General features: G+C 42.9%; 1 long non-coding RNA gene across 5 annotated transcripts in view; it reads right to left on the bottom strand.

The window, feature by feature from the left end:
* The window catches only part of LOC131489987 (uncharacterized), a 97,661-nt gene that overhangs the window by 34,000 nt on the left and 36,274 nt on the right, over window positions 1-27,387 (bottom strand). For 4 of the 5 annotated variants that reach the window (XR_009250879.1, XR_009250883.1, XR_009250878.1 and 1 more), the window contains exon 5: window positions 21,324-21,550. This is a non-coding gene — a long non-coding RNA (uncharacterized LOC131489987). Of the gene's footprint in view, window positions 1-17,245; window positions 18,393-21,323; window positions 21,551-27,387 lie in introns of those variants that run through there. The other variant, XR_009250882.1, reaches the window with a different exon arrangement.

The following is a 27,387-nucleotide window of genomic DNA, read 5'->3' as shown; positions in this document are numbered from 1 at the left end:
CAGCAACCACCAGTGTTCTTTCCACCTCAAAATTCTATGATACTCTAACACAGACGAGGTCCACAAAGGCTGAGAATTCTATGAAAACACTCCAGCCAGGGTTTTCTTCAAAATGTATATGCTTCATAATTATACTTAAAATTATATTTAAAATACTTAAAAGCTGAGTCTTCAAGCCTGTCACAGAAATCTTTGCCACTAGGGTTACTTTACCTACGGGGAAATCTTACCACCTCACTCAGTCTTGGCTTGTGCAGGGAAAACCCATGGGTTTCTGGTTTCCATTCAAGTTGTGCTGAGAGATTCACATTATTTACTTGGTTATATTAAAATGGGAGGCTAAGTTTTATAGACACAATTCTTTAAAAAAAAAACTCCGTGGCACCTGGGTGGCTCAGTGGGTGAAGCATGTAACTCTTGACCTCAGGAACGTGGGTTCTGGCCCCACAATGGGCATACAGATTACTTAAAACAAAACAAAAAACAAAAAATAAACTGAAAAAAGAAATCCAAAAACAGACGTTGGGAGAAGGAAAAGTGTCTAAAAGTTACTAGTAAGTGATTTAGATTTTACAGGTGCGGTATGCCTTTTCTGAAATCCTTAGAACCAGATATATTTCAGAATTCCTGATTTTCAGGTTTCAGGAAGGTAATACAGTACATGTGCCATATATTATTTAACAACTCATATATTAAACATTCCAGCATCAAAAATGTATCAACTATAAATGCACACAAGTATAAAAAATAAAGACAATAAATAACTTTACATGTGTTTGGGTCTGATTTTTTTGTTGTTGTTGTCCAAATGAGTTTGCTGCAAGCTTATAATAAAATTTTGGATTTTCAGAGCTTTGAGAATTTGGGAATCGTGGATGAGAGTCTGTGAACTCGTATTTTATTTAGCATTTAAAATAGTCGTATTTAGTGATCTGTAGCATATATTAAGTGAAGAAAAGCAAGCTGGAGAAAAGCGTGTATTGCATGCTATCTTTATCTTATAGGGGAGAGAATAAATGTTTGTTTATATTTTTAAAATTTGCTTATACAAAAAAAAAAAAAAAGAAAGAAAGGAAAAGAGGAGAAGAAGCAAGAAAAGATAAACCAAAAACTAAAACAGTGGAGGTGATATGGAGAACAAAGGCAAAGAAATGTAGGGAAAAAGTTAAATTTTCTTCTAACTTGCAGCCCCCTGACAAGACTTTGCGATAGGCAGAGTGACCTTCCTCCGGGAACTCAGCTGCCTCCACGTGAATACTTTGCTAGAGGCAAAAGGCAACCTTAGGTGGACATTAGCCTGACCTCCAGGATTCTGTAAGTCTTCTTTAACATATAAAAAATCCCTTTGGAAACTCTCTTTATCTCTACCCCCCAAGGTATATGTTAGCAACCATCCTCCAAACATATGGCCCACTGACACACATCTGAAGGATCTCATGACTAATGCTTTTTTTTCACTAGACAGTAGTAAATGACCTTATCCTAACAACAGCTAGCCCCTCCAGGTCCTGGATGCCTTGCTTCCAAATTCCTTGGAGATTTACTGCTATCCCTAAGCCCATCCCAAATGAAAAGTATATAATCAATTGCTGTCACAATCCCAGTGCAGCTCCTTCTGCCCAAGGGTCCTGTCCCCATGCTTTAATAAAAACACCTTTTTGCACTGAAAACATCTCAAGAACTCTTTCTTGACCATTCGCTCCCGGCCCACATCACATCACATCTAAGAAGAAAAAATGATAGGGAAAAACAATACTTAAAAGATACTTAATAAACATGCCAACCAATTATTTATACATGTATTTCCTTGTTCTATCCATTGATAAAGGCAATGACCAACTCAGAAGTGATGACCCCTGGAAAGCAATAAGATTACAGTTTCTAAATATAGCCTCCCATTAAAAGGAACAGGGCTTTTTGGGGTATGGTTGATTCCAGGTGTGAGGTAGGAAATATATAACAGATACCTGGAACTCTTTTCATTTCTGAAGACAGGAAGCCCCCTGGTGTTCTGTCAAAATGAGTTAGGAGGGAACTTGAAGATGCTTCCAGTGGCCCAACCTGGGACAATTTCAGCATCAGTAAGAATAACTACAGCGGATTGAAATTGATCGTGTATGTTTAAATGTATGAAACAAACTCACCGGTCACTTTCAGAGGATGCTAACAACACATCATTTTTGAAAACAGGTAAACAAAGGGGAAAGAATCAAGCATTTAATCTACCTTTCCTATGGGATCCATCTCTGGGTTTCGGAATAGTTGATGAGAAGACATATCTCTTTACAGAAAAAAATTATCATGCTAGTAAATAAAGAAGGAATGGTAGGATTAGAATATCCCTCTTTTGCAATTCGTAATTAAATAATTAATCTAAACATTGGTCATCGATGGCTGCTAGCATAACAAAAAGAGATCATTGGATACCATGTTCTTTGTAATGGAAGTCACAAAAAATAGAATTTGGATCTGATCAAGCCTTCAGATTTTATTACCAATTTATAGCAAATACAGAGGACAGAGAAAGATATAAAATTACAACATGGGGGTGTAGTAGACAAAAATTTTATGTATTAAGCATGTCTTTTATTCCAATATTTTGATATCTGGCATCTTACTGACCATGGGAGACTGTCCTTGAGCTAACCAATTCCTAGAAATAGTAAACAACTCGCCTTCAAGCATGCCTTTCATATGCAAACTAACCAATACAGAGCCACCCCACCCCCATTTTCACTGGGCTTTCACACTTCAGGTAACATTCCCTTGTCCTAGTCCCACCAAACAACTATAGATAGCCCACAACAAAGGCCCTTGCCCACATTTTCCTCCCATCCTTCTGTCTCCCAACTGACACCAATACTTCCCAGTGTGGCTACCTTGGCTGGGTCTCCTGATCTGTTGGCCTCGCCAAACCTGAACAAGAATAAAATCTACATCTTATTTATTTTATTTTATTTTATTTTATTTTATTTTATTTTATTTTATCTTACTTTATTTTATCTTATTTTATATAATTTATTGTTATGTGAGCTAACATACAGTGTATACAGTGTGCTCTTGGCTTTGGGGGTAGATTCCCGTGATTCATCGCTTACATACAACACGCAGTGCTCATCCCAACAAGTGCCCTCCTCAATGCCCATCACCCATTTTCCCCTCTCCCAAAACACCTTGACTGTAGGGAAACCTCTACAGGACAAATGACAAATTATAAGGAAGAAAAGAATGGGGGGGGGGGAGGGAAGGAAAAAAGAGAAAAGAAAAAGAGAAATAGTAAGGAAGTAAACTAAGAGGGAGACAGAACCTTTAGTTAAATGAGCCATAAGGGAATACGTCAACCAATTGCAAAGTATGGACCATAATTTTACTCCAAATTTGAACCAACTCTTAAAAAACATTATGAGACTAAAAAGAGAGGGGGAAACAAACCATAAGAGACTATAGGGAACAAACTGAAGGTTACTGGAGGGGAGTTGGGTCGGGCATGGCCTAGATGGGTGATGGGTATGCAGGAGGGCACTTGTGATGAGCACTGGGTACTCACTGGCTGATGAATCACTGAATTCTACTCCTGAAACCAATATTGCACTGTATGTTAACTAACTAGGATTTAAAAAAAAAAAACATTAAAGAAAAAAAAACATTATGAGACTAATGGAGAAATGTGAACACTGATTGAGTAGCAGACATTTGATATTATGAAATTACTGATCACAGTTTTAGGGGTGATTATAGAATTGTTACAGTTTTAAAGATTTTACTTATTGTTTTAAGCAAACACTTTGCCCAATGTGGGCCTCAAATTTATGGCTCTGATATCAAGAGTCATAGGCTCTACCGACTGAGCCAGGCAAGTGCCCCTGTTGTTAGAGTTTTCAAAAGAGACTTTATCTTCTGGAAGTTCATACTGAAATATTTATGGATTAAATGACAAAAGACCTGTGATTTACTTTACAACAATCTGGAGGGGGAGGTGTTGGGTAAAAGAAGAAGAAAGTAAGATTGGCTTGAAGTAATAGGTGTTGAAGCAGGGTTATGTGCACATGAAGGGTTATGATGTATACTATTCTGTTAATGTAATCTTCAAATTTTTTCATCACAAAAAATAAAAATCCTCTGAAGAAACTTTGATGGCCCACATTTTTAGAAAAGAAAAATGGATTCAGAATGACTAAATACCTTGCCCAACTGCTATTACATGGTGGGGCCAGAATCCAAATCCAGGTACGTCTAACCACCCAAATTCTTTGCCCTCCCAAGTCAAAAGAGAGGCTACCTCTGGAGGCTGTCCCTCCAGCTCATCTGTAAAGGAGAGGATGGGGTTCTTTCTTCACCCCTAAGGCACCAGCCACGAGCAAGAGGGACTACTGTGCTTGTGGTGGTAACAGCCTTAGCACTGTGGCCACCTGCTGGGATCCTATTACTTGGTTTCTCTGGGTTGTACCCCAGCCCTCACCTCCAAATCCCACGCCCCCTGCAACAGAGACCTCCTTGACTTTTTTTTGGATTCCCCTTTCAACGGCCCATAGTGCCCTGCAGAAAGTTTACCAGAATGGACATACAGAGTGAAGTTAAGCATGCAGAAACTTCTCAAGCTATTTTCAAAGATGTCTCCCTTCCAGTAATTTTTAGTGAAATACAATCTTTCACTTTCAGCTTACGAACCACATGAAACAACCTCACCATTTCTGAAGCCTGCATTTTGGGCTCCCAAGGCCAAGTCTTGACTTGACCCCTTTCCTCATACATCAGACTTCACTCTAAATTACTTTTGATTGCTTGCAAAAATCAAATCCAAAACTAATAATTGTCAAAACAGACAAACAAAAACCCCCACAATGTCTCCCTCATATTCAGGGCTAGGGACTGCACTAGATGCATTAAGATTATTATCTTCTTCAATCTTCAGAATAGTCCTTCAAAGGATGAAGATATGCCAGCACTGAGGAGGTTCAAAGACAAAGAGCTGGGGATGGGATTACCTTGGTCCCAAGGTTAGAATTAACCTCTGCCTTGACAAAGGATTTAGCAATGCGGACACCAACGGGAGTCTTTAAACATCACTTTGTCCTGTCATCTGTGAGACTTGAGATCGTCCTCAAACAAAAAGTGCCTGTGAATATCAGCAATCTGCACTCTCCAGTCTCCTACCAACAATGACCATCAAACAGCAACCCGATAATTCTCTTCTTTTTCTGAATTCAATATTCTTCACTGAGGACTGCATGGGATTTGCTTTAGCATCTCACAAGATACAAAACTATTGGGTAAGCCACCGTATTCAGAGCTCACAGCCCTTTACTGAATTTGCTCTTCCCGCTTCTGTATGGAAGGGAATTGAGAGGACATACAAATGAAACCAACACGACTTCTTTTTCTTCCCCTCTCCCAATTCTTCTTGACACCCCCACTCCGCTTCCCAAGCCAGGTCCACCTCATGGTGCCACTATTTTTCTTCACTCAAACATCAAATTCCTACCTGAGCACACAAACTGTAAACATCTCAACCTGCCACAGGGCAGAGTGAGTGCTGTTTTCCCCCACAAGAGTTTCACCTTACACAGACTAAATTTAGAAAGTTATCAACATCTTGAAAGGGTTAGGGAGTTCTCAGATTCAATTTCCTCATTACAGGCTTTAAACTGGTTCCTAGTTCTGGTGCATTAAATCCTGGGCCTGGAGAAAAATATCTGCCTCCCCTGCAAGTTTGAGAAAGAAATGGAGGTTGGGGCTGTACATCCCTGCTTTTTCCCTGCCTCTTAGCCAACAAGACACACTCTATGATCTTCAGTAATTTGATCCTTCCAGCTAGGCAATTTTCATTCCTCATCAGACGTCAGACAGTACCAGGTGTCACATTCACAAGATCTTAACCATCTACCACTTATAATCCTCACTTCGAAATTAAACGCATGAGCAAATCTTCAAAAATATTTGACAAGTAACGTATTTTTCTTTATTTGACGTCCGAGTGCTATCCTAAAGAATTCACTTCATAAAATTGTTATTCCTTTCTGAGTGTGGTCCCCATTCCTCTTAGAGGTTTGTTCCTCTCACCTGTAAATTCCACCATTCCTCCCTTCATCCTTTAAGTCTGTTCCATCTTTCTGGATTAACTCCATCCCACCCTGCCATTCTTGGGTCTAGGGACCTTAAGCACTAATACACCAGATAGCCTCAATCACTTAGTGTTTTTCTGCAAGTTGCTTTCGGATACATTTGTTGCTTCCCTTCCTATTTAGTCTTGTTAACTAGATTGGAAACTCGCCAGGGGCAGGATTTGTTTTGTCTATTACTTTATCCTCTAGTGCAGGGCTTGGCTCTCAATAAATGCATAGTGACTAGTGAAACTCACGGCAATTAATTATTTGGGCAAGTCTCAAGTGTATCAAGATGATGGTTTAATAATAATCACCTGCAGTAATGACAACGCTAAAAATCACATTTAAGTCCTCGTCTCTGCTGGCTAACTTCTTCCAGACAATACTTATGAATTTTGCATAAGATTGCTGTCATCTTGACATTACTGTTTCGTGAGATTTATAATCTTGCAAACCATTTGTCACTGAAACAATGTGGAAGATAAAAGTAATTTCAGTAATACGTTGAAAATGTTCTGCTGCTGAAGTGTTAGTACAAACATCCTATCGAATGAGGGGAGACATGTTTTAGAAATATTCCTGGCCGGCAACAAGATTAGATATAGACAGTAGCATCATCGGGCCCTGGGCAAGGATGTACCTAACTTGCAATGCGCCACGTTTCTTGGGTCCCAACTGAAGACTGGTTGGGGCCCAAAGGGGACAAAGGCCATCTACCTCTCCCTCCCATTCTCTGCGGGACTGGGTTCATGGCTGGTTACCAGATAAGAATAACTCTTCCTCAACCACACCTCTGTCAAAACAGATATATAAATTTTCAGGACTTAGGAATTCAGGGTGGTGAAGGGGTGCGTAGCACTGGTGTAAGTGTCCCACGGCCGCAGAAATGTGACCTATTTATTCATGCATGCATTCAACAAACACTTATTACCTCCCACATGCCAGGCACACGTCACACCCCTCAGTATCTGACAGTCTAGTGGTGGAGACAGGCATGGATCCATTGGTGTCACGGAACACGTGCCATGACCCAGGGGTGACACAAAGGCACCTCCTGCCTGAGCCCAGGCAACAACACCCCCTAATCAGGCTTAGAAGCTTCCAAAATGCTTTAGCATGAAGCATTTGTTTCCCACATAAAGTGGAGATTTATCTCCGCCTCCCAAACAACTGGGGATAAAATCCTGTAAATTAATATTGCCGTCAGTGTATTCCAAGGACCACTTGCAGGATGATAATGGCTGTTGCCCCGAAGAAAGAAAAAAAAAAAAAAAAGGCAGGGGGAGGGTAATTGCTGGTCCCTGAAGTCTGGAAACCACTTATTTAATTAATGCAGGATTTCTTAAATCCCTGAAAATGTTCATGTGCATTATGAATCACCAGGAGAGGACGTAGGGTGTAGTCCTTCCCAGAGTTAGCTAACTGAAGATTTCTTTTTCCTACAGTCACTCTTCTCATTGAACACGCTCTGAGAACACATTCTGGAGCTTTCCTGGGACGGCTCATTCCTCTCTGTACCCTCTTCCAGGTTGAAGACATCAGGGTTACTCTACACATGGTTCAGAGCGGATAGTCAAAATATGCTGATCTTATTGGGAAAATATTAAGGTCCTACAGAAAGGTATAATTTCAAAGACCAAGAACTGGTAGATGATGCATTTTCATTTTTATTTTGCTTAAATGTTCATTTATGTTCGAGACAGAGGGGGACGGAGACAGAGAGAAAGAGAGTGTGAGTGGGGGAGGGGGACAGAGGATCTGAAGGGGGCTCTGCAGAGAGACCCGTGTGAGGCTTGAACTCACCAACCGTGAGACCATGACGAGAGCCGAAGTCGAATGCTCAACTGACTGAGCCACTCATGCACCCCTAGATTATGGGTTTTTAAAAATGATTTCTTCTGGCATGCCTGGGTGGCTCAGTCACTTAAGGATGTGACACTTGGTTTCGGCTCAGATCATGATGTCATGGTTCTCGAGATCGACCCCAAGTCGAGCTCTGCGCCGAGAGCACAGAGCCTGCGTGGGATTCTCTCTCTCTCTCTCTCTCTCTCTCTCTCTCTCTGCCCCTCCCCCACCCGCATGCACGCTCCATCTCTCCAAATAAATAAATAAACTTAAAAAGAAATGATTTCTTCCTAGTTTAAATATGTGTAACCAAACTCTTTTTCCCAGCTCCTAGGACTAGACTCTGTCTACTGCCCTTAGGGTGCCCTACTTTAGGTTTACAAATTGGAACACACACAAGCTTGGTTTCCTGTTTCTCCAGCAGGATTTGGAAAATATGTTGATGCAGCTTAAAAAGCACACGCCACAACTCAGAAGCTGAGGTCGACTAGCTTTAGGTAGATTAAAATATTGTTTGCAAGAACTTAAGGCTATAGATGTGGGTTCTCACTGGCTACATCCTAGAATCACCTGGGGAGCTTAAAAACACACACCCACGTCCAGACCTACCCCAGAATGAATTGAATCAGGTTCCCTGGAAGTGAGGCCCGAGAATTTTTATTTTTAAAAACTCCCTGGGTATCTCTAGTGCACAGCCAGGATTGAGACGCACCGCCCTAAAAAGCCCAGCTGTGAGTCACAACAGCTGGCTGTCACCCGGCCTCATTTTCAGGACTTGCTAGTTCTTTAGGGGACATGCAGGGAGTTAACAGGAGTCAGCTCAGGCTCCCATAGCAAAGTTGCACAGGGTTGGCGGCCTAAGCAACACAGACTTAACTTTCTCACAGCTGTGAGGCAACAAGTCTGGGATGAAGGCGTGGGCAGGGTTAGTGTCCTCTGAGGCCTCTCTCCGTGGCTGGCAGACCGCCGCCTCCCCACCGAGTCCTCACGTGGTCCCTCTGCGTGTGCACGCCTGCTGCTTCTCTGTGTCTCGATTTCCACCAGAAGGACTGGATTAGGGCCTCACCTTATGCCCGTTTTAAGTTAATCACCTCTTCAAAGGTCCTATCTCTAAATACAGTTACACCCTGAGGTACCAGAGCTTAGAATTTCAACACGGGAAATACAACACCACCCATATAACAGGTGTGAGAGGAGACTCCCAAAGTCTCCGAGAAACACCGCAAATCGCCGTAGCCACGAAACTGACACTTTGTCCTGTTTCCATCGTAATTAAACGCATGACGCAACGTAGGAAAAAGGAAGATTGTTGCCCTTACGGCCCCCAAGATGATAAAAACTTGAACATGTCCTATAAAACTTAATTTTCTTTAAAGAAAAGGGGGCAGAGGGGAAGTTTCATCTTTGACTTTTGTAGTAGTGGCATTTATAGGTGTAACGTAAACTTTGTGAATATGATGATCATGTGAAACATTGTTCTTTTCCCCTCATGAACAGATAATAACAAAAATGAGTATAAATAAGTACGATAAACATAAATATAACATTCACATAAACCAATTGTCTAAGTTTGATCATCTTGTTAATCTTCGCGGCATTTTCCCACCAAACACCTGTCGTGGTTTTTATTTGGCACACCAATCCTTTCGAAGTCTGACACCCTTGCATTCTGAAAATGAAGAAAAAGCATGGTTTTCTTTTCCAAATGCTTTTGTGTCGGAGACTTTTTGCAGTTCTGGAGGTTCCAGTGATATTTACCTGAGTAAGGGGCCTCCCCTGCCAGAGCCGCCGAAACCTCACCTAAGAACGCGTGTTATCTCAAGCGCTGTGTGAACCAACACATGCCGTTTTTTGGTTCGCAGAATGAATCTCATGCAGCAAGAGAGCTTTACTGTCACCGCCTTTTGGTTTGTCTCCTTCCTAACTGGGGTTTTCTGGCTGTTTCTATTTGTGTTTCTGGATCAAGTCTGGTCCCAGTTGTGGTTTGAGCATGGGCAAGAATGTATACCCTATTGATGACTGAAGGGGAGGCAATCTAGGTTTCTGGTGATCTCTGTCAGGTGGCAAATAACAGAGGCCTGGGTTTACCTATCTTTTTTATCTGTCTTTTGTTTGTTTGACCTGGGGATGCAGATATCTTCTACTTTTGAAATGTGAATACAAAAATCCTATAAAATGAGGAGAGACGTGCTGTAGAAATAGTTTAGACTACGGACTGATTGGATATAGAAAGAAGTGTCCTCAGGGCCTGGGCGAGGATGTACCTAATGCAATGAGCCAGGTTTCTTGGGCCCCAATTGAAGGTTGACTGGGGCCCAAAGGGGACAAAGGCCTATCTACCTCTCCCTGTCATTCTCTGGGGGAGCAGGCTTCTGGCTAGTCATTAGCCAGCAATTTCCCCTTCAGTGAGATCCTATCATTCAAGAAACTTTCCTGTGCCAACTGGAAAAGCAAACAACCTTTTGAGATATATAGTGTCTGCACTTATGAGCTGTTGTGTTCTTTTTTTTTTTTTTTTAATCTCCAGCTGAGGTTATAAAACTGAAGCCACTAAATACTTTCTTTTTTTTCTCTTTCTTTCTTTCTTTCTTCCTTTCTTTCTTTTCTTTTCTTTCTTTCTTTCTTTCTTTCTTTCTTTCTTTCTTTCTTTCTTTCTCTTTCTTTCTTTCTCTTTCTTTCTTTCTTTCTTTCTTTCTTTCTTTCTTTCTTTCTTTCTTTCTCTTTCTTTCTTTCTTTCTTTCTTTCTTTCTTTCTTTCTTTCTTTCTTTCTTTCTTTCTTTCTTTCTTAAATAAGCTCTACACCCAACATGGGGCTTGAACTCACGGCCCTGAGATCAAAAGTGGCATACTTGGGGCACCTGGGTGGCTCAGTTGATTAGGCGTCTGACTTCGGCTCAGGTCATGATCTCACAATTCAGGACTTTGGGCCCCGCGTGGGGTTCTGTGCTGACATCTCAGAGCCTGGACCCTGCTTTGGATTCTGTGTCTCCCTCCCTCTCTCCCCTCTCCCCCTTGTTTTCTCTCTCTCTCTCTCTAAAATAAATATTAAAAAAAAAAAAAAAAGTGGCACACTCTACGGGCTGAGCCAGCCAGGCACCTGCCCCCACTAGTACTTTTTGTATGTTAAAAAAAGTTGTTCTTGGGGCGCCTGGGTGGCGCAGTCGGTTAAGCATCCGACTTCAGTCAGGTCACGATCTCGCGGTCCGTGAGTTCGAGCCCCGCGTCAGGCTCTGGGCTGATGGCTCGGAGCCTGGAGCCTGTTTCCGATTCTGTGTCTCCCTCTCTCTCTGCCCCTCCCCCGTTCATGCTCTGTCTCTCTCTGTCCCAAAAATAAATAAAAAACGTTGAAAAAAAAAAAAAAAAAAAAAAAGTTGTTCTCTCCATGCAAAAGGAAGGTAATTATTTTGTTTAGCATGTTCTATATTTGCGGCTGCCCCCTCCCTTCCTGTCCCAAGTTTCATCTCCTTTTCCTCCACCCTCCCCACCCAAAACACTTGCGGAGGTTAATTGGTGAATAAAGACCTTTCATTTTGTGCACATTCCGTGGATAAACTAGTCAGAGCAAAGAGAGAAAATAATTACCAAATTACATTGTAAAGTTACTTGTATTTATCAAAGCATTTGTCTTGATTGGCATATAGAAATGCCCTTTGAAATTTAAAATAATAATTTTAAAGGTTTAAAATAAATTTAAAAGTAATTCCAGAACTGAGGAAAATCAAATTTTGATGTTTTCGAACAGACTTTTTTTTTGAGACAGAGAGAGAAAGAGAGTGAGTGTGTATGAGCAGGGGAAAAGCAGAGGGAGACAGAGACACAGAATTGGAAGCAGGTTCCACGCTCTGAGCTCGAACCCACAAACTGTGAGATCATGACCTGAGCCGAAGTCAGACGCTTAACCAACTGAGCCACCCTGGCATACCTTAATGTTTTCAATGTGATGGTTCTTTAAGGAAAAAATTTCAAAAGTTTGATGAATCTATACCTGAGAGGAATGAAAAAGTTTAACTCTCAGATAAATTAATAGCCTTGGTTATGGTTTACAAGATAAAAAGCAAAGAAATGCTAAGGGATTTCAACAAAATTTGAAGAATTTTCAATACTTAGTCTCTAAATATAAGTGTTTATAAAGTATAAATCTATGGAAAAGTCTAAGAAATAGTCTTATTCAGGGTGAGAATTTTTATTCAAAGCAATTATATTTCTTCCTGATTTTATCACAATACAAAAACCAATATTCTAATTTATACAAAACTTATTTATAAAAATTTAAAGCTACTATAGATATTTCATACATCATGTGTGTGTGTGTGTGTGTGTGTGTGTGTGTGTGTGTGTGTAATCCCTACTTTTTAAAGTTTTTATTTATTTATTTTGAGAGAGAGTGCATGTGTGAGTGGGGGAGGGGAAGAGAGAGAAGGGGAGAGAGAATCCCAAGCAGGCTCTGAGCTGACAGCACGGAACCTGATTCGGAGCTTGAAATCATGAAACTGCCAGATCAAGACCCGAGCTAAAATCAAGACTTGGATGCTTAACTCATTCACCCACCCAGGTGCCCCAAAATCCCTACTTTTTAAAGTGAAGTGATGGGGCACCTGGGTGGCTCAGTCGGTTAAGCGTCCGACTTCGGCTCAGGTCATGATCTCGCGGTCCGTGAGTTCGAGCCCCGTGTCGGGCTCTGTGCTGACCGCTCAGAGTCTGGAGACTGTTTCAGAGTCTGTGTCTCCTTCTCTCTCTGACCCTCCCCCGTTCATGCTCTGTCTCACTCTGTCTCAAAAATAAATAAACGTTAAAAAATAAAAAATAAAAAAAAAATAAAGTGAAGTGAAATTCATGTAACATAAAACTAACCATTTTGAAGCGTATAAGTCAGGGGCATTTAGTACATTCACAACGTCGGACAACCACCAACCTCTACCTAATTTCAAACGAGATGGTGTTTTCATCACCCAAAAAGCAGACTTCACCCCATTAAGAAGTCACTCCCGATTCCTCCCCGTCCCTAAGCCCCTGGAAACCACCAATATGCTTTCTGTATCTATGGATTTAATTGTTCTGGGTATTTCATACAAATGAAGTCATACAATATTTGACTTTTTGTGTCTGGCTTATTTCATTTAGCATAATGTCTCGAGGTTCATCCATGACGTAGCACTTATCAAAAGTATGTTCATCTCTACAGCCAGATAATATTCTGTTGTATGTATATATCACATTTTCTTTATCCACTTTTCCATGATGGACACTTGTGTTGTTTCTACGTTTTGGCTATTGTAAATATTACTCCTGTCAATATGTATGTACAGGCATTTGTTTCAATACCTGTTTTTAGTTCTTTTGTGTGTATACCCAGGAATGGAATTGCTGGGTCATATGGTAATTCTATGTTTAACTTGCTTGGGAACTATCAAGCTGTTTTCCACAGTGGCTGCACCATTTTACATCCTCACCAATTAACTTTAAGACTTTGAACTAATAGTAAATCAAGGTATTAGTACATATGTTGCACACCAGAAAATACTAGTTTTACTATACTCTTGGCATCACTGAGCAGGTTAAAATGGATGTATAAATTGATTAGTTTAAGAATCTTTTTATGGGTGCCTGGCTGGCTTAGTCGGTAGAGCGCGTGATTCTTGATCTCACGGTTTAAGTTTGAGCTCCACACTGCGGTGTAGAGATTACTTAACAAGAAAGTCTTTGAAAAAAAAAAAAGAATCAGTTTAAAGATGCATTTGATTGCAGAGAGATATATACGCAAGATGATGGATGTGTTCGATTTGTTTTGTTTTAAATAAAATTGTCTGGTTGTGCCAGAACATGAAAGAAGGTAATAGAAGGCAATTTGAGGCTATGTTGCAAATATAGAAAATAAGAAAAGAGAATTTAAGAGCCTGGGCTTATATGCCTGCATATAGTGAATGTGAAAGGAACAAAGAAATATGTTAAAAATTTTTGCAAAAATGGCTCCGTGATAATTGATTTATTCATAAGGTGGAAAGAGGCTTGTGCCTCCTTTACGACGAACTACTATATGGAAGGTAATCAGAAAGAGTAAAGTAAGAATTTGGCTCTCTCTCTCTCTCTGTTAAAATCGTGAATTGATTCTCGGGTAGCGAGAATGCTCCTAACAAAAGCAAAGAAAGCAAAACAAGAAGAGTTAAAGGTATTCTGTGCCCAGATATCATCGGTTCTCTCTCTTACTAAAATGCTCTGTAAACCGGTTGTTTTTGCCACGCTTTTAAATCTATTTTAACAAAATGTCTTTAGTTTTGAAATAGAGTGTCAAATAATCCTTTTTACGTATTGCTGTGCTTCCTTTAAATATTACCTGAAAACATGTCTTGTCCTCAGGGCGTCTATGACTAATGCTCTTTTCATGTTTCCTTTAACTGTTTTTGACACTGCTTTTCCCAAATCTGAGACCCCAAATCAGAACTCCAAAACTGTAAAGATTTCTATGATACTTATGTTATCTTTGGAGTTTCCCAGATGTCCACTGGGTACCACAAAGTGTTGATCTCTCACCTTTTTTAAGAAGGAGATTGTACCGGGACACCTGGGTGGCTCAGTCAGTTAAGCGTCTGAGACTTGGACCCAGGTCACGACCTCAGGTTTGTGAGTTGAAGCCCCACAATGGACTCTCTGCTGTGAGCACAGAGACCCGCTTCTGCTTTGGATCCTCAATCTCCCTCCCTCTGCCCCTCCCCCTCTTTCTCTGCCCCTCCCCCATGCACTCTCCCTCTTTCTCTCAAAAAATAAATGTTAAAAAAAAGAGGGAGATAGAAGAAATAATCCGGTAATCTCTAGTTTTAATACACTCAACACTATGATGTCCACAATATGAATAAGCAGCAAGTCAAAAAGCTAAACCCCTCTGTATTAATTATATATAAACAGAAGGTATGAATCTAAATGTTTCAGTAATTATGCAATTTATGTCAGAAACATCCTTATGTACACAGACAAATATGGGCACAAAAACAATACACAGGTTAATTTTTAAGAGACATCTTGATATTCTATATAAATGTTCTTTGTTATACAAACAACTTTCTCCATAAATCCTTGTCAACTGATGAGAGAATACACTTTATGGGATAAACTAAAGACGCCAGATATTTGACAATGTCCTTACTGTTTGTAATGTTTTCTTACCCTCAGCATAAGGATCAACTAAATCCTCATTAAACTGAACGTTTACTGCACCTCAATAGAGTTCTGTTTCTTTGCATTCTGAAATATCACATGGTCATAATAAATTTGACGGTCATAATAAATTAACTAGCACCTTAGGGTCTTACCATCCACGGAGCGTTTTCTGCTTTTCCCTTCCACTCGCCTAAAAGTTGCCACTACAAGAGCAGGTCAGAAATGGAGTCTTCTGAAAGAAATATCAAACGAGCTTCAGGAAAGCCCTGAACAGGTCCTCGGGACAGTTGAAACTAGGAAGGATGAGACCCCCAGACACAGGCTCCCTTTTATAAGATGACCCCTTCACCACTCTCTGTGAGCCTGTCAGGAGACCGAATCAGGACTGCCAGAACATTCCCTTCCAAAAGCAAAGGACTTCATGCAAATAATCTGTTTAGTCTGAGATCAACAAAACATACCGTAATTCCCTGGAACTAAATGAACAGAATGAGGTGATTTAACGGCGGCCGGTCTTCCGTTTTACATGTACACGTGAGGAAAAACTCTTTCCCTTATTCTTACTTCAGCCCTGATCCTCATGAACAGGTTACACTTGTTACAAACTGGTCTCAAATCTTTTACAAATGGCAACTGGTGCCCGCTGAACCCTCAGGATTCAGGATGGGAGGAGGAAAGGGTATGAGAGAGCTTAATGCAGTAAGTCAATAAATCATGAGGGAAAACTTAAGAATGACAATTCTGTAAAAGTAAGAAGACAAAGCAATAGCAACAGTGGTTAAATAAATATTATTCAAAGTGCCCTCACTAAGTTCCTTCTCTCTCTGTAACCATGGTAGTCTTTTACACAGGTTTAATAACGATGTGTTCTTTTTCCATTGGGGATACAATTGGATAGATCGAATCAAATCTATACTAAGATCATGCCAGAAATCTCATCTAATTAAGTAGGATGAGCCCAAGGAGTGCCCTGGACATATGGAACAAGGCTTTCAGTGTCCTCCCACAAACCTGTTCTGCAGCCTGCTCTGTGGCTCAGAGAGCCCCTGCCTCAAAGGCAGGCCAGGAACATTGACAAACAAGGGGATTTGGAGAGAAAAGAAGAGACCCAGATACACCGTGAGGAATGATTTTATGTGTCACTTCTCTGGGTCACAGGTGCCCAGATATTCGGTAAACATCATTTCTGGATACATATGGGAGGGTGTTTCCAGATGAGATTACCGAGTAAAGCAGATTGCTCTCCCCCACGTGGGTTGGCCTCATCCCCGCTGAGGGCCTGAACAGAACAAAAAGACGGAGGAAGGGACAAATCCCCCCTCTCTGCCTGACTGCGTGGGCTGTGACACCAGTCTTTTGTCCTCACGTTGGGACTTACACCATCAGAACCTCCTGGTTCCCGGACCTTGGGAATCAGGCACCATCTGCTTTCCTGGGTCTCCAGTTTGCGGAGAGCAGATTATGGGCCTTCCCAGCATCCATTATCATGTGAGCCAATTCCTTATAATAAATCTATATATGTATGTATGTATGTATGTATGTATGTACGTATGCTTGTTTGTATCTATCTATCTATCTATCTATCTATCTATCTATCTATCTACCTATCTATCTATCTCCTGTTGGTTCTGTTTCTCTGGAGAACCTTGACTAACACATACATCCAGAAGTTAAAGGTACTGTGGGCAAAGCCTGGTAGAAGTGAATTTGATGGTTCTTGGTTCCTGATCTCAGTGGACAAACTGACAAGAAAAATAAAGTATTTCTGAGACAGGAGCATCTGGCTGGCCCAGTGGGTACAGCAGGCAACTCTTGACCTTGGGGTTGTAAGTTCGAGCCCCACATTAGGTGTAGACATTACTTAAAAGTAAAAATCTTTGGGGCGCCTGGGTGGCGCAGTCGGTTAAGCGTCCGACTTCAGCCAGGTCACGATCTCGCAGTCCGTGAGTTCGAGCCCCGCGTCAGGCTCTGGGCTGACGGCTCGGAGCCTGGAGCCTGTTTCCGATTCTGTGTCTCCCTCTCTCTCTGCCCCTCTCCCGTTCATGCTCTGTCTCTCTCTGTCCCAAAAATAAATAAAAAACGTTGAAAAAAATTTTTTTTTAAAAAAGTAAAAATCTTTAAAAAAAAATACTTCTAAGACATAAAACTTATACCGCTCGGAGCTTTATAAGGCCTCCAGAGAGAAGGAATTCTTAAACTTTAATATCATGTGGCTCTAGTTCTTTTAATGTACAGAGGGTCTTTGTGTATTAAACATTCATTACTCCTATGAAAATAAAGTCATCGAATTAAAGAAAACATCATATTAATGATACTGAATCAGAAAATCATGAAGCGTCATAGGCGGTCAAATCTGCACCTTTGGGGCAGGAACTTGAACGAACAAAGGAGGGACTCCAGAGCAAACCTGGTATTTTTCTCTGCTCCATTCTGATCAAGGATATGACATACCACGGTCAGGAAACAGAAAAAAAAAGAAAAAAGAAAGAAAGAACTTTCACCCTGAGATAAAGCAAAAATAATAGTGCCACTCTGTCTATGTCTGGTCCACGAGATAATAAAGACTGGAGCAGTTCCTAACAAACCTGAACTCCCTAAACAAGATGCAGCTCTGTGCCTGACTTTCACGATGCCAACGCATGAGGATATGACAGGCGTGTGAAAAAGTTACTTTTTTCCCACCATGGAGAAAAGAATATAAGTTTGCCCAATTTGTAAGCCTGTGGTTTTCCTCTTTTATTTGGTTTTCTACCTGGTGGGGGGGAGGCGGTCAGTCTTTTTGAAGTCTGCTTCCCTTCACCTCTTTCCAATGTAACTGTTTCTCATTTCTGCTTTCTAAATGTTTTTATCTGTTGGCTTACCAACACCTGAAGAAGATCACCACATTTCAGTAGCCCGGCACTCCCCTAGGTGAACGTTCCTCTCTCATTCGGGGCATTTTTTCACGAGGCACCGTGGCTGTCTGCGTCAGGATAGGGGGGCTGCCCGCGTCAGGATAGGGGGGCTGCCCAGAGGCAGCGAAGCCATGGGCTTGAGTGGCCACCTCAGCTGAGGGATAGTTATCTATGTGGGGCCGTGGCCTGTAGGGCAAGGGCTATGTGAAAGAAGAGATGTTTACTTTACAGTTGCCAAATTAAGGGGACCCTCCGGCAGGGTGCTTAGGGACATGGCACTTCTCAACGTGCAGCATCTGTGAACTTGGCTCTGGGCGTCTATTCATCTCAATCCATTTCCATAAGCTCCTGTCCCAGTTGTGTTCAGGAAGCACAGCCCCTGGTCCCCTGGAACGTGCTAAAGCAGAAAAGGAGAAAACCGCACTGCTATTCTTGGTCAGCTTCATGGTGAGAAGCTTCAGATTCTCTAGAAAACGAGAGAGATTCAATTGTGTGAGGTCACCAGGTCACAATGTCCCCGGGAACACTGCTATTCAGAGCGAAACATCCTTCTCAGAGGGGTCCTTAAAGTTTAATAACATCAGTCAGGTGCATCAAGACCCTGTGAGCACACGATCCCAGAAGGAGCCTCTGTCTGCTGTTACGGAGGAGCTCCCGCCTCCCCGGGTGCCATTTTAGATCATCAAAGGTGACATTGAACGCTGTCTCCTAAGTTTCAATCGCAGCCTTAACCACCCCGTGATTTAGCCAATGGCAGTTCTGTGACTCTTTGTGAACAAAAGGCCACCTTCCCGAGGCTGGAGGAAATGTGTATACCCCACAAGAAGAAGCAGAGAAGCACACAGAGTAAAAAAAAAAATATGCACCATAAACAGTGTTTGTTTAGTTGCTGTGGCACGACGCCGGACTGTGTGCCAGCTATTTTTATGCAGAACATTTTAGCTGAAAGAATTTACACACGGCATCTGCCCTCTTGACACATCGCAGCAACCTCAGTCAACGTGAAATAAAGCACCAAAGCGCGGCAGACGCACGTCCTTCAGTCGGCTGCCCACCGGAACCTCCCTCAGGGATGAATCTCAGATAACGGGGAGGGACAAAGGCAGACACAATGAGCATCGACTGCCAAGATTCCATTTACATAAAGCCCGAGAAGAGCAGAACGAATCTCTGATGGTAGAAATCACGAGTGACGTTACTGACCTGGAGCACCCAGGTGAAAAAAAAATGGTGGTTGTTCACAGGGGTATATGCATATGCAAAAATTCATCCAGTTTTACTGCATGTGACTTTACTGTATGTTATGGTCTGAATGTGCCCCCCTCCCCATTCATACGTTGAAGTCCTAACCCCCAGGTACGATGGCGTTAGGAGGTGGGGCTTTCGGGAGGTGGCTAGGATAGGATAAGGTCCCGAGGGTGGAGCCCTCACAAAGGGGATCAGTCCCCTCATAAAAGGGACCCCACAGAACTCACTAGCCCTTCCACCATGTAAGGATACAGAGAGACGGCTCTGGCTATGAACCCAAAAGAGGGCCTTCACCAGAACACAACCACGCTTGTGCCTTAATCTTAGACTTCCAAGCCTCCAGAAGTGTCGGCCGTAAATCTCCGTTCTTTATAAGCCACCCAATCCATGGTATTTTGTTGTACTGGACTCAACGGTCTAATACAACAATTATAGGCAGGACAAAGACGTTGTGTAGAAGTTACACCTCAATTTCTGCAGGTTTTAAAAAACCTACTGTCAACATACAGGAGCTCTCACGCTGGAGCCAAGAAGACCACTCTCCACCCACAAGGGCAAGTGTCAGACACCATTCTCCCCCCGCGCCCTCCCCCCCCACCTCTCTGAAGTGGCCCAGTGTGGCCCAACATCACTTATTTCCCCTACGGGAGAGCGACTGTCCTACTGGACTACATAAAAATGCTGGCGTAGAGGCAGGGTGCACACTTCTCTCCAAGCTCACCCAGCCGGAGACAGCAGCGCCACCGCCACTCAGATGATCAACGTGGTCTGCGTCTCCTTGCGGCCTTGTCTCCCTCACCGTTCCCACTTGGACACGAAGGCCCCCGTCCGGTACAGGCCCAGCTGCAGACCACTCACTGTCGCTGACTCTGCCGCACCCCCCAGGGCAAGCCCCACCCATTCTGTTGTCTGTTTTATTCAGTTCATTTTCCTTTCTTCTTCATAATATCCGTGTGCTAATGGGCGCCCGGTTCATGAGTCACTGAGCGTGATGAGGCCTGAAGTGTAACAGGAATGCAAAACCCTTGAGCCAAATCATGACCAGCATCTGACCTCAGCTCTCCCTGCTTACCCCCCGTGTGCTGAGAGCTAACTGCTTCGCCCCATCTCTCCCACCCACCCCGCCAGGGAGGTGACTCATGCTCTCCAATTTGATTTGTGTTTTCCGTTATTGGGTTTCAGTCTATGTAGACAGAACAGTGTGGGGATGCTGGCAGCCCATTAGGCATTGCCATTGGGAAGCTTAAGCAGGAAAGAGGTAAATTTGAAGATGTCCTTTGCCGAGCTTAGAATCTGCAAAGGTATAATGGAGGATGAGCACTACTATAGATTTTCACTCTGGTGTGGTGACATTTTAAATGGGAGCAGAGGAGTTTTTGCCATTGGTTTCCTTCTACTGGCAAGATCCTTTGCAATGTCCCGGAGACCTGAGGGATATAATCGCCTGTGTTTTCTTTTTCCCTCTTACTACAGACCATTAGCAAAGACAGTCTCTGCATTTGCACTCCCAGCAGACCAGACAGTGTTCTCTGAAGCCTGATGTGTGCCTTCAGAGTGCGGGCACTGGGCATGAATTTCAAAATCATATTTCTCTCTCCAAATAATTGTTCATGTCTCTTCTCAGTCAGAGAATACAGAGAGACTTTTCTCTCGTGAAGCCCAGGTTTAAACTAAAATCCAAACATCAAGGAAATGCTACTAATTTTTTAACTACCTAAATAGAATAGCTTTCTGCATCCACTTTAATTCGCCCATAGGCTACACAGGGTCAAGCACACTATTCTTTATAACCGCAAACGTGGTTGGCTTTTTTTTTTTTTTTACAACATGATTGGCATTATTTTAGTGCATCAGTCCTTTTGGCATCTTTGAAAATTGGACCAAAATATATTCCCATCTCACAGGTAAAGAAAACAAAAGTCAAGGTCATTTAAGCAAATTCATGTCCGAGAAAGCATTTTAGAACCAAGAACTTGTATTTCCAATTCATGTCATCATTTCTTAAGTTTTAGCAAATACTGTGGTTTCTTATACATTTTATCCATTTTTTCCCCTTCAGCATTTTAGGAGTGTCACTCACCATGCTTGTCAGAGGGGCAGTGATCCTCCTGGAAGCCCAGGGCTCCTGGGGGTGGGCCTCAAGATTCCTGAAGATAAACACCCTGCAACGGTTCAGGTTGACTGCTTCTATGGCGACCGGCCCCTGGTGTTCCAGAGACGGTGGTTCCATTGCATTCAGCAAAACCCTCAATGGTTCTGTGCTTCAGGCTCTCCTCAACGCCATAAGCCAATTCTTTCTGCATTTACCTACGATCCAAGAAAATGTAGGACTCATGACATTTACTGTCTCTGCTGTATATGGTTAAACATGGAAGACATGGGGCATTTGCTTGGACACACACAAATATTTACTTCAACTGGAGGATGGCTGCTGAGTTCCCCTAAACATCCTCTCATGGTGAAGCGCCAAAAAGACTTGCAAGTGTGACAGCCTCAATGACAGCAGTCTCAATGACTGTAGCCTCAATGACTGTAGTCTCATGACTGTAGTCTCAATGATAGTATCTCAATGGCTTCAAGCATGAGATACCCCCTCTCATAAAGGAGGAACTTACTCAACACTGCTTGGAGACGGCATTGTCTTGAACCCTCTTTCTCAAGCAGAGAAGGGCCCACACACTGAGATTCTGTGAAGAGAGAGACTGAAATTCTATCAGCTAGAAAGTAGGCCAGAGAACTACTCTGATTCCCAAATCCTTTTTTAACTCGTCAGTTGGTTCCAAGACATTACCTACCGCCATTCCGATCACTAATCGGAGTGCTTTCTTCTATACAACAAATGAACTAAAACTCATGAGGTGGTTTCATTTCCTTTAAAGTCTGCTCATTACGAAGAAGTACCAGCCCTGAAGCTTATTAAAATCAGAGTGTGGGCTGCTTATAACCTGGGGCTAAGTCAGTTCACTGTAAGAGAACTCAATCTGCATTTTCTCCCAGCCTCCCGGGATTCCCCTTATCTCCTCTGAGGAGCTTGAGCTGTCTCTACTCCTTGGCTAGAAGCCTCCTTACATTACCCCACGAGCTTATCAAACCCAGGAAGAGGGTGGGGCAGGATTTTCATCCCTGGGCCTGGGAAGTGTCCCATGGTGCATTCTCCCCAGTCTTAGCAAAACCTGGCTCCTTTTACTGAGTGGAGGCCATTTCTTAAATACAAACAGTTCTCCACTGGTGAAAAGTTCGATTTTAAAGTAATTGTTAGAAATACAGGATGCATCCCCACTGTCCCCCTCCAAAACAATAGCGGCCCTGGATCCAAAAAATTGTTATTCCTACAACTAGACAGCTCTGATCCACTGCTACTGCCATGAGAACCATTAAGAGGCAGAAAGATAGATAAATCGTTTGAACTTTTAGAGACTCTGTTTACAGGAATGACAAGCAGGCCACTTGGAGCAGTTGATCTCAGGGGAGAGGCATTGATTAGGAATAACCTGCCTACACGGTCAATGGCTTGACTGGTCTAAATCATCCTCACTCACACTGAAGAGAAGTATTCACTCTCGACTGCCATATTGTAAGGAAATGGGGACCTCGCATGCATCCACATGGGCCACATAGGTGAGACTCTCCCTTCATGGCCAGTCATGGCCAAAGGCCTGTAGTCCCCAGGTGAGATTCCACCGACAGTTCACCTGAGTCTTGGCCAAAAGCCTATAGTCGCCTTAGGACGCCTGTGAGGGGTGCTCTATGGCCCCTGCCCCTCCCCGCCTTGTCTTGAAGCAGTTTCTCAGAGCCTCCCAGCTTCCGAAGAGCTGTGAGGCTTCTTTCCTCGCCCCTCAGAATCGAGCTGCAGACCAAAAACCTGCTAAGCTGCTATCTAAGGCTGGCCCCTCAGCGACAAGGTGACTCATTATGGACATTTTATTTTGGTGTCATCCTCTTTTGCATGTGGGATTATGTCCATGGGGAGCTGGCACTTTGGTTATTTTCCTTTCACTATCTAGGTAACTAATAAACCATCTATATCCAGGACTATCTCATTGTATCTCTACCAGTCCAATCGGTCAGGCTTTGGCCTTGACCTTGCCTTGTCTTGTGTGGACTTGTCACATATTAGTTATTTATAATTCATTTGGGTAACAAGGAATTCCTTTGGGAAAAACAAAACAAAACAAAACAACCCAGGACCACTGTTATTAACTTTTCTGGGAGGAAGGGGAGTAGTGCATAGCCCCTCTGAGAATGTGTTAAAAGACAGGAACACTTATCCTCAGAAAAATACACCTGCACAAACATTTGTATCCATTCATTGGAAGTGGATATCCTGCACGGACCTCAGGCAAAACCCACTGTTCTAAGGGGATTAAGGTCCTATCAATCACTCATGTTGTGAAATAAGACTGGTTTCCTCATGTTTATTGAGGGCCCCCCCCCCCCAAGCAGACACAATGTGAAGCACTCAGGATGTAATTATGGGCAAACACTGATTTCACGGAGCATGTAACTAGTCAGTCTAATGTGGAAGACAGACCTGAATCACACAGTTGCGGACATAAATGTAAAATGCAACTGCAGGGGCTCATTCGACTCTTGATCTCAGGTTCATGAGTTTGAGCCCCATGTTGGGTGTAGAGATTACTAAACAAAATAAATAAATAAGCTTAAATAAAAAAATAAATAAAATGCAACTGCAGTAGGTAAAATTAAAGGCACGTCGTACCATGATGACATGTTTATAGGAGGGTTCAACCTGGCCAAGGAGGTCAGAGACACATCCCCTGAGAAAATGAGGCTTTAGTTGAGAGATCAAGAACGGCAAAAATCAAAACGGGCAACATGTGTCAAGGCCCTGTGGCACATGACAGCAGGAAGTCTGAGGGCTGAAGGAAGCCAGTGTGGCTGGGATACAGAGTCAGGACGACATGGATATAATGAGGTAGCAGAAATGAGTGAGGCCCCCTTAGGGCCTTCAAAACCTCAATAAAGAGCTTTGACTATGCCTTAAGAAAAATGAGAAGATACTACATTGGGGGCAGTGGAGTGGGAGTGCGGGGGGTGGGGGACAGTGTGACAAGATGTGATTTGTGTTTCAAACTGTGACTGTGGTGTGGAGAACAGACTAGAATGGAGGAGACATGGGACGTCCTCTTAGAGCAGTAGGATGGGAGACAGGTGCAAGATTAGGGATCTGGAAGGCAGGGACAGATTTGAGTTATTTAGGAGAGAAAACTGGCAGGACTTAGCTGAGACATGCTGGGTAGGTCTGAGCACTTTGGGTGGAGAGGGAAATTAGTAACTGAAGCATGGAACACTCCGAGCTCTGGTCCCAGGAGAGGCGCCAAAGCAGAATACGAAGAGTCCAGGAAGAAATGAACTCCTTTCCTGCTTTTAGAGCAAGATCGGCCTTGGAGAGATTTCATAATGACTGAAGTTTGCATGTGCTTCTGTTCTAACCTGCCCAGCCACTCTTCATTTAAATGGTACCTGTTCTCATTTCGCATGGGCTCTAGATTCTAGACTTAGAAAGAAACAGATGGCCCAACCTAACACCTTTATTTTCAGCTGAGGTTCAGAGGTGAAAATATTGCCCAAGACTTTTGACGTTCTTGTTTTAAACGAACAATAAATGTACTCCCCAAAATGTGTCCTGTTGCACACCAATCCCACGAGATACTCTCCAAATGTTTGGTAACATAAACTTGCAGACTACAGTCCTCTTTTGGATATTCATCAGCTCATTAGCATATTAAAGGCTCAGAGCCGTCCTGCAGCCAAGAAACTTCTAAATCTATGTCACCCGAAGTGAACTTTCTTATCCTAATACCTGTTAAGGTGCACACCTCAGGAAACCCATTTTCAGACCTATACTATTATTTCTATATTCCAACCACATTATGGCCTGTAGAAGTTTCTGGGCCTGTCATCCTTTTTGGCATTCTTCCTCGATTCTTGGTCTCCAGAGTTCTCAAGCTGCCTTATGGCCGCTACTTTAGAATCCAACCTAGAGCTGTGTCCTCCCCTCAAATGCTCCATGCTGCCCAGTCACCCAACTGGGCACGGCCAATACCAGCAGTAACAGAAGGAAAGCAATCTGCATAAACTAATTCACACTAACATATGAATGACTAATAGCTTGCAACATTCTCCTCTTACCCCAATCTCTCCTCATGGTGGTCTTTAGTGAACCAACACATCTAGGGCACACCAGGGGAAGGGATTTTAGGGCAAAGGAACCACCATATAAGACACCAGCTCTGGTACTTAATCTCCTCTGAATGATTTCTCGGCTCCAAAAATCTCCACTTCATCTGTGGAGCATAGGATCTATAAAATTCCATGTTTTCCCATTATTGAGTCCCTCGCTATGCCGGGAACGCCAATCTGTGTGAGTAGCACAGAAAAGAACTGTTCATGTTCCTCAAGTCGCTTTGTCTGTGGGGAGGAAGGCCACGGGGAACAGGGCTCGTGGTGCAAGACAGCTTAGGAAGCAGACATTCGTGAACACATCTTGTTGTGGCGTGCGTAATTTTATGAAGCCTTTGAAACACTGCGGGAAGATAAAAAATGATATTTGTGAAGCGGTACCTAATACAAAGGGTAATATCATCTTGTCCAGAGTCTCTTTGTATCTGGGATGAGGCGAGCAGTGTTACAGTGTTATCTTCACTTGTTACTAGTGTTTTGGCTGAGTGCGTTGGCCTGCATTGATCACCTCCCTCACTGGAGTCCTTAACACATTGCTGCCTCTTTTCACTTTGTTCAGCTTTTTTTTTTTTCATTGCTCAAGCCTGTCAAGAATGCTACCCAGCATAATCAGCTTATGTAGGTTTCTTGGGGCTTCCTTTTGGTCCAGCTGGGTTTAAAGAGCTACAGGGTGTTTGTGGAGCTTACACGGTACCCTTTGCTGCAAAGAACCCCTTGGATATTCTCTTGAAATTGGCTGGGGTGGAGGTCGGGGGCTTGGGGGGTATCAGGCACAGACTCACAACCTTCAGAAGCACCAGCGGGTAAACCAATGGCCTCTCCTCTGGGAAATGACTTACTCCAATTTCTCTCTGTCAGGAACTCTTGACCACCAAGCAGATTGTCTAGGACCCCTGTTGTTTATAGTAAGAACATTTCCTTCCCTGAATTGTTGGGCAATAGCCCTCAATCTCTCACTGTTCACAGCTCCTTCTGTTCCTATAAGACTTTCTGACTTTTCAACCAACCCCCACCTTATCCTTCCACTCTAGTCTTTGATGCTCTGGTCTCAGTACCAGTTGCTTCTAAGATTTCCCTCAGGGGCCACAGACAAACCCCACTCCATCTCCTTGCTGTTTCTCTGCCTCTATCTCTACCTCTCTGTCTCTCTCTCTCTCTCACACACACACACAGATACACATACATGACCAAGTCTCAGACCCCACCTTAGAAAACACTCCTAGAAATATCGCTAGTATCTGGCATAATTTAAGCAGAACAACAAGATGTAAAGCCTGACAGTGTTCCTGGAAACAGAAGATCTTATTATTGCCAACAGTTTGAAATCTTCAAGCACTCACATTTTTCAAGCCACTTTGCCAAACAGCTATAAAGGACACAAGTCTGCATTATTTCAAGTCAGATTTTCAAAGTTCTTCATGAGAGGGGTTGCCTCTGGCCCGTGTCCAAACGGAGGGGAAAATGCCAACAAAACACAGTGGAAAATATCTGTATGGCTTAGGTACTGAAGGGGAGACCAGGTTAATGAGTGCCAGGTATAAATCATCCACACTAGCAATTTTATTGCTCTTTCCCCTGAGCTACAGTGCCTTACACTTCTCCGGATTTGGCCTAAACAGGACATACCGAACTTCATTTAGTAGGTTGGAGCTGTAATGAGAAGAGCTGCCATTTTTGTATGAGGTCAGTGGTGCTGGCACTTGGTGCAGTATTAACATGTATAATTATAAAACGCAGCCTGGGGGGAGAGGTCCAGTCCCAAAGTAAGTACCATTCTAAAAACCAAAGCCTCAGAGGCCTTCTTAGTTCTGATTCTTTTGCTCTTATCCTGTCTTCTCCAGAAATGTAATAGTGTATCTTTCGGTGTTCCACCCACATTGGTCCAAGCCGGAAAACAGTGGCTTCTGTTTCCATTTGGTTAATCGTGTTGGCAATTATGC

This window comes from Neofelis nebulosa, chromosome 11 (assembly GCF_028018385.1).
Source record: "Neofelis nebulosa isolate mNeoNeb1 chromosome 11, mNeoNeb1.pri, whole genome shotgun sequence".
In the NCBI taxonomy this organism is placed as follows: Eukaryota; Metazoa; Chordata; class Mammalia; order Carnivora; family Felidae; genus Neofelis; species Neofelis nebulosa.
Note: the sequence above shows the minus strand (reverse complement) of the source record. Positions and strands in the feature narration are given on the sequence as shown.